At 44.4% G+C, this 6,000-nt stretch overlaps 1 protein-coding gene across 1 annotated transcript in view; it reads left to right on the top strand.

The window, feature by feature from the left end:
• Positions 1 to 3,504: 3,504 nt before the first annotated feature.
• The window catches only part of LOC136858146 (cytochrome P450 4C1), a 163,301-nt gene continuing 160,805 nt past the window's right edge, over positions 3,505 to 6,000 (top strand). Inside the window, exon 1 of the mRNA XM_067137472.2 lies at positions 3,505 to 3,593. The gene's annotated coding sequence lies outside the window, so the exon portion shown is untranslated. The remainder of the gene's footprint in view (positions 3,594 to 6,000) is intronic.

Genomic DNA, 6,000 nt, shown 5'->3' with positions numbered 1-6,000 from the left:
ATTTTTATATCTCACTCCCCCCCTCGCTCCCCACCCCGAAAGGGGCTGGACTTGGACTTTTAAAAAGTCCGGAGTGTCACTATCCATCTCAGCTACCCAAAAAGAACTATGGATTCGACACTATTTTCGATTATTTTTGTATCTCCCCCCCCCCCCACTCGCCCCTCACTCCTGAGGGAAAAAATGCAATGCCACTATTCTCCTCAGCGACCCCGAAAACTATTTCCAATTAGTTTTATATTTCACCCCACTCACACCTCACCCCTAAGGATGCTTGGGGTGTCTCCTGACTAAGTCATAAGTGTACCGAGTTTGGTTGAAATCGCTCGAGTGGTTTAGGGGAAGATGTGGTACAAATTCACATGCATACATACATACAATGACTTTTATATAGGCTATAGATTATATAGACTCGCCTTTGTTCGTTGGGAGCTCCACCTCCAAACCTACAGTTGCTCTTCGTCAGGAGTGGGTGATCACGGTCATGAACATCCTAGCAAGAAAGGCACTTTATAAAACATGGCGGCGTGTTCCCATCCTTACCGGTCCATCATGATACAGCGAAAGGTGTTGTCGCCTAGCGGCAGTCTGACCATCAAGTCGATCAAGTCTTGATGCGGCTTTGCAATTACCGGTAAATTAAATACATAAAATTACTCATAAAAAATACCTATCGGATTTCGATCGAACCACTTCCTAAACCGTCTCAGTAGTAATAAGAACAAACAAGTTTTCAGCGAAAACGGTCCAGTAGTTTTGGAGTCCATGCGACACACACACACACACTGTGATAGTACATATATCACACCCCCGAATTATATGTAGAAGGTAGAGATATTATTGTCAGTTGCTTTAATAACTCTGGTAATTCGAATGAGTCATATGGCTACCCCAGTGTCTGTTGTGATGTACTTGTGTCGGGAAATTCATGAGTCATGTATATATCCCAGCCTGATGAGATGAGCTTGTTGTTGTACCAGGGAAATTTGATGATTCATGTAAAACTCCCGAGAGTTTGTTATTGTCTTGGGAGAAAGGAGAAGTTCAGGGCATGTCTTGACAAGAGGTTCACTCATGATTGGCTGGCAAGCACCAATCCAGACGTATCATCTGAGAGGAGGGGGATGTTGATGTCTATAAAGGTTGATCATACGGCGGCAACCAAGGACATTGTAAGAGACATTGTAAGGGTGATTGTAGAGGTGATTGTAAAGGAACGAGAAGGAAGATAACTACAACTACAACTACAACTGAGGCACTGTACTGGAAGGAAGTGGTGCTGATACACGGTACTGGAGTGACACGGCAGCAATGGACTGGACTTCAAACGTTCGTGGAGCGTAGTCTAGTTATGTTTGTGGAAAGTGGCTGATTGTGGAGAGTGCTTGCGCATTAAGTATTGTAGCACTTGTGGCGGCCTAGCATTATATGTTGGTGAAAGCTATCTCAGACTTTCCATAAATTTATATGTTGAGGATCGACAGACGTGTGTATATATCTTTACAACAAGTGTTAAAATATGTGAACACAGTAGTACAAGGTACAGTATCTGTGTGATGTGATAACTGCCGATTATGAGAATCGGTAAATCGAATTGATATAGAGACAGTGAAGGGTGTTTATCTTCACACATGTACATTGTTCATCGGACCATCTACAAATGGTAGCTTAGTTCTCGCTTTCGTTTTCCCACGATTTTCATTATTATTGTTGTTGTTGTAAATATGGAGTCTTCCAGCAATATTTTATGTGTGTATTATATGTATAATGTTGTATGTTGATGAGGTGCTCATGCACGGAATTTGTTCAGAATATAGTTAGCTATTTTAGAATCAGTGTTATTGATCAACCTAGGCGCAGTTCCTACCTAATTAGTCGTTTTCAGGAGGTTAGGTAAGGCCTGCAGCAGATGTACCAGTACGCAGCATTATGTACACGCCCTGGGATATACAGTTTATCATGCTCTTATCTAAATTCGAGGGATCCATTCTGGTGAACTCTGGCGCCTATACTACGGACATTTCGGTTAATTATGCTTATTAATTTTATTAAGTTTTTGAGTAATTTTATTTATATATTTTTATTCATGATATTAATCATCAGTAGTCATCAAATTGTTACAACACACACACACACACACACACACACACACACACACACACACACACACAGTTTGACTTTTATATATAGACTATATTAAGAATTCAATAGACTATATTAAGAATTCAATTAACGCCCACGCGCGCATTTATTTATTTATTTATTTATTTATTTATTTATTTATTTATTTATTTATTTATTTATTTATTTATTTATATTCCAAGAGACCGGTCCAGAAAGCTAAGAACAACGGTCGCATTGACTAGGCGTCACATCGTAATTTACAGGCCTTCGGGCTGACAAGCTGTTGCTTGGTACACCAATATCCATCAGAGTTATAGCCTTTGTCCCAGTGTTTGGGGTTCACCACTTTATGTAGTTTTGGCCCAGTTTTACTGACGGATTTCCTTCCTGAGATCACCCATATGCGGAGGGATGTATTCGCTAGTGCGTGTTTAGTGACTGGTGGGCAGTGCGGTGTGCTCTATGTATATGAACAGATTTGCATTAAAACGCACACAAACACCCTGTCCCCGATACAGAGTAACTTAACCATATGCTGTTAAAATCGAACCCGGGGCCCTCTGTACCGAAGGCCAATGCGCTGACCATTCAGCTAAGGGCCCGGACACTAAATAGATTCAATGATTAATATGCATCGCATATTGTTTTATGTTTTAATTAAAAAAGGGTCATTGCAATTTTCTTCTTCTTCCTCTTAATCTGTTCACCCTCCAGGGTCGGTTTTTTCCTCGGACTCAGCGAGGGATCCCACCTCTACCGCCTCAAGGGCAGTGTCCTGGAGCTTCAGACTCTGGGTCTGGGATACAACGCGGGAGGATGACCAGTACCTCGCCCAGGCAGCCTCACCTGCTATGCTGAACAGGGGCCTTGCGGGCGGATGAGAAGATTGGAAGGGATAGACAAGGAAAGGGGAAGGAAGCGGCCATGGCCTTAAGTTAGGTACCATCCCGGCATTTGCTTGGAGGAGAAGTGGGAAACCACGGAAAACCACTTCCATGATGGCTAAGGTGGGAATCGAACCCACCTCTACTCAGTTGACCTCCCGAGGCTGAGTGGACCCCGATCCAGCCCTCGTACCACTTTTCAAATTTCGCGGTTGAGCTGGGAATCGAACCCGGGCCTTCGGGGGTGGCAGCTAATCACACCAACCAATACACCACAGAGGCGGACTATTGCAATTTTCAAGGGGGTTTTAAACCCAGTAACCCCTCCCGTTGCGTACGCCACTGAATTAATCTATATGTGAATAAGAACATGTCTAGCATTTCCTTATTTATAGAGTTCCAGTATCTGGGACTGATCAGGAGGAAGCCTGTAAACCAGGTGGGCGTGACTCTCCTGAAGTGCGAATTAGTTGTTGGGTGAGGCACGAGGGGAGGGGTTAGCCTTGAACGCGCGATTCACTCGCTCGTTCGTTCGCCTGCAAACAATGCTTGAACAGTAGTGTGTCTGTGTTCTTGGAGCGTGCGGTGAGTAGCAATATTTTATTCCTGATCTGTATAGAGTGTCCGTCTTTGCGAATTCCAGTTCCCGAACATAGCGGGGAAACAGTTTCATAGCTGAAAGGATTTCGTGTTGAAATATATTAAAACAAGTACCGGTAGGTACTATAATAAATTCCCTTTACTCTCACGCGAAAGATAAGGATACACAAACCACGTTAATATTTATCACACCAAGTTATAACTTTCAGCAACCCTGATAACTTCTCGTATGAGCTACTTCGCACGTTGTACAAATTAGGTCCACTTCACTGTCCACTCTTGAACACAAATATTTTTTCTTTTCCCTTCTAACAACTTGAAGAATCAATAGCTCAGAGTAAAAGTAAGCTTAGAATTCAATAATAATAATAATAATAATAATAATAATAATAATAATAATAATAATAATAATAATAATAATAAACATCATCATCATCATCATCATCTGTTTACCCTCCAGGTTCGGTTTTTCCCTCGGACTTAGCGAGGGATCCCACCTCTACCGCCTCAAGGGCAGTGTCCTGGAGCTTCAGACTCTTGGTCGGGGGATACAACTGGGGAGTATGACCAGTACCTCGCCCAGGCGGCCTCACCTGCTATGCTGAACAGGGGCCTTGTGGAGGGATGGGAAGATTGGAAGGGATAGGCAAGGAAGAGGGAAGGAAGCTGCCGTGGCCTTAAGTTAGGTACCATCCCGGCATTCGCCTGGAGGAGAAGTGGGAAACCACGGAAAACCACTTCCAGGATGGCTGAGGTGGGAATCGAACCCACCTCTACTCAGTTGACCTCCCGAGGCTGAGTGGACCCCGTTCCAGCCCTCGTACCACTTTTCAAATTTTCGTGGCAGAGCCGGGAATCGAACCCGGGCCTCCGGGGGTGGCAGCTAATCACACTAACCACTACACCACAGAGGCGGACTATAATAATACCGGTAATAATAATAATAATAATCATCATCATCAATCACTACTGATATGTATTTAGGGCTGTCGTTCTGATGGCAAATTGCCTATCACTTGTTAAGTCTGTTGTAAATTATTTGAAGGAAACTGGCAATTTATCGAACATCTAATCCCGACCTTAACCCCGTGACACTAACTTACAGCCCTTGAAGGGCCTTGGCCCACCAAGCGACCGTTGTTCGACCGAAGGCCTTCAGATTACGAGGTGTCATGTGGTCAGCACGACGAATCCTTTCGGCTGTTATTCTTGGCTTTCTAGACTGGGGCCGCTATCTCACCGTTAGATAGCTCCTCAATTCTAATCACGAACCAGCCCTCAGATCCAGGTAAAAATCCCTGACCTGGCCGGGAATCGAACCCGGGGCCTCCGGGTAAGAGGCAGGTAGGCTACTCCTACACCAGGGGCCGGCTATCGAAAATCTCCCGGTATGTTATTTCAATCCCTAATAAATTCTACTTCCTATAAAATAATATTTGGCCTAATTTGTCCTCTTGAATTCAAACTTTATCTTCATATTACAGTAAGACCGTTCCTAGAGCCTCCGTAGCTCAGGCGGCAGCGCGCCTGCTTCTCACCGCTGGATACCGTGGTTCAAATCCCGGTCACTCCATGTGAGATTTGTGCTGGGCAAAGTGTGGAGGCGGGACAGGTTTTTCTCCAGGTACCTTGGTTTTCCCTGTCATCTTTCATTCCATCAACGCTCTCCATTAACATTTCATTTCATCTGACAGGGCGAGTTGGCCGCGCGGTTAGCAGCGCGCAGCTGTGAGCTTGCTTCCGGGAGATAGCGGGTTCGAATGCCATTGTCGGCAGCCCTGAAGATGGTTTTCCGTGGTTTCCCATTTTTACACCAGGCAAATGCTGGGGCTGTACCTTAATTAAGGCCACGGCCGCTTCCTTCCAACTCCTAGGCCTTTCTATCCCATCGTCGCCATAAGACCTATCTGTGTCGGTGCGACGTAGGCTAAAGCTAATTCTAAAATAAATAAAAATAATGTTATCTATCAGTCATTTATCATTGCCCCAGAGGAGTGCGACAGACTTCGGCAGCCGGCACAATTCCTATCCTCGCCGCTAGATGGGGGCTTCATTCATTCCATTCCTGATCTGGTCTAATGACTGGAAACAGGCTGAGGATTTCCATTTCATTATGACCGTTCCTAATTTTAAAAACTCCTTTCAAGCTTATTCGTCTACTAATGTCATTCCACGCCATTCTCCACTGACAGCTCAGAACACACCCCTTATCAAAAGATCATAAAAAATATCATGGGTTTTTTACTTTCACTGTACCTACTTGTAAGCAATTGCTAGAATCGCTCCTAGCAAATATATTTCAATGCTGTCAACTTGTGCTGAATGTTCGAAACATCGAGCGAGTTGGCCGTGCGGTTAGGGGCGCGCAGCTGTGAGCTTGCATTTGGGAGAT

Source organism: Anabrus simplex, chromosome 1 (genome assembly GCF_040414725.1).
Source record: "Anabrus simplex isolate iqAnaSimp1 chromosome 1, ASM4041472v1, whole genome shotgun sequence".
In the NCBI taxonomy this organism is placed as follows: domain Eukaryota; kingdom Metazoa; phylum Arthropoda; class Insecta; order Orthoptera; family Tettigoniidae; genus Anabrus; species Anabrus simplex.
This window is presented reverse-complemented; position numbering and strand designations above follow the sequence as displayed.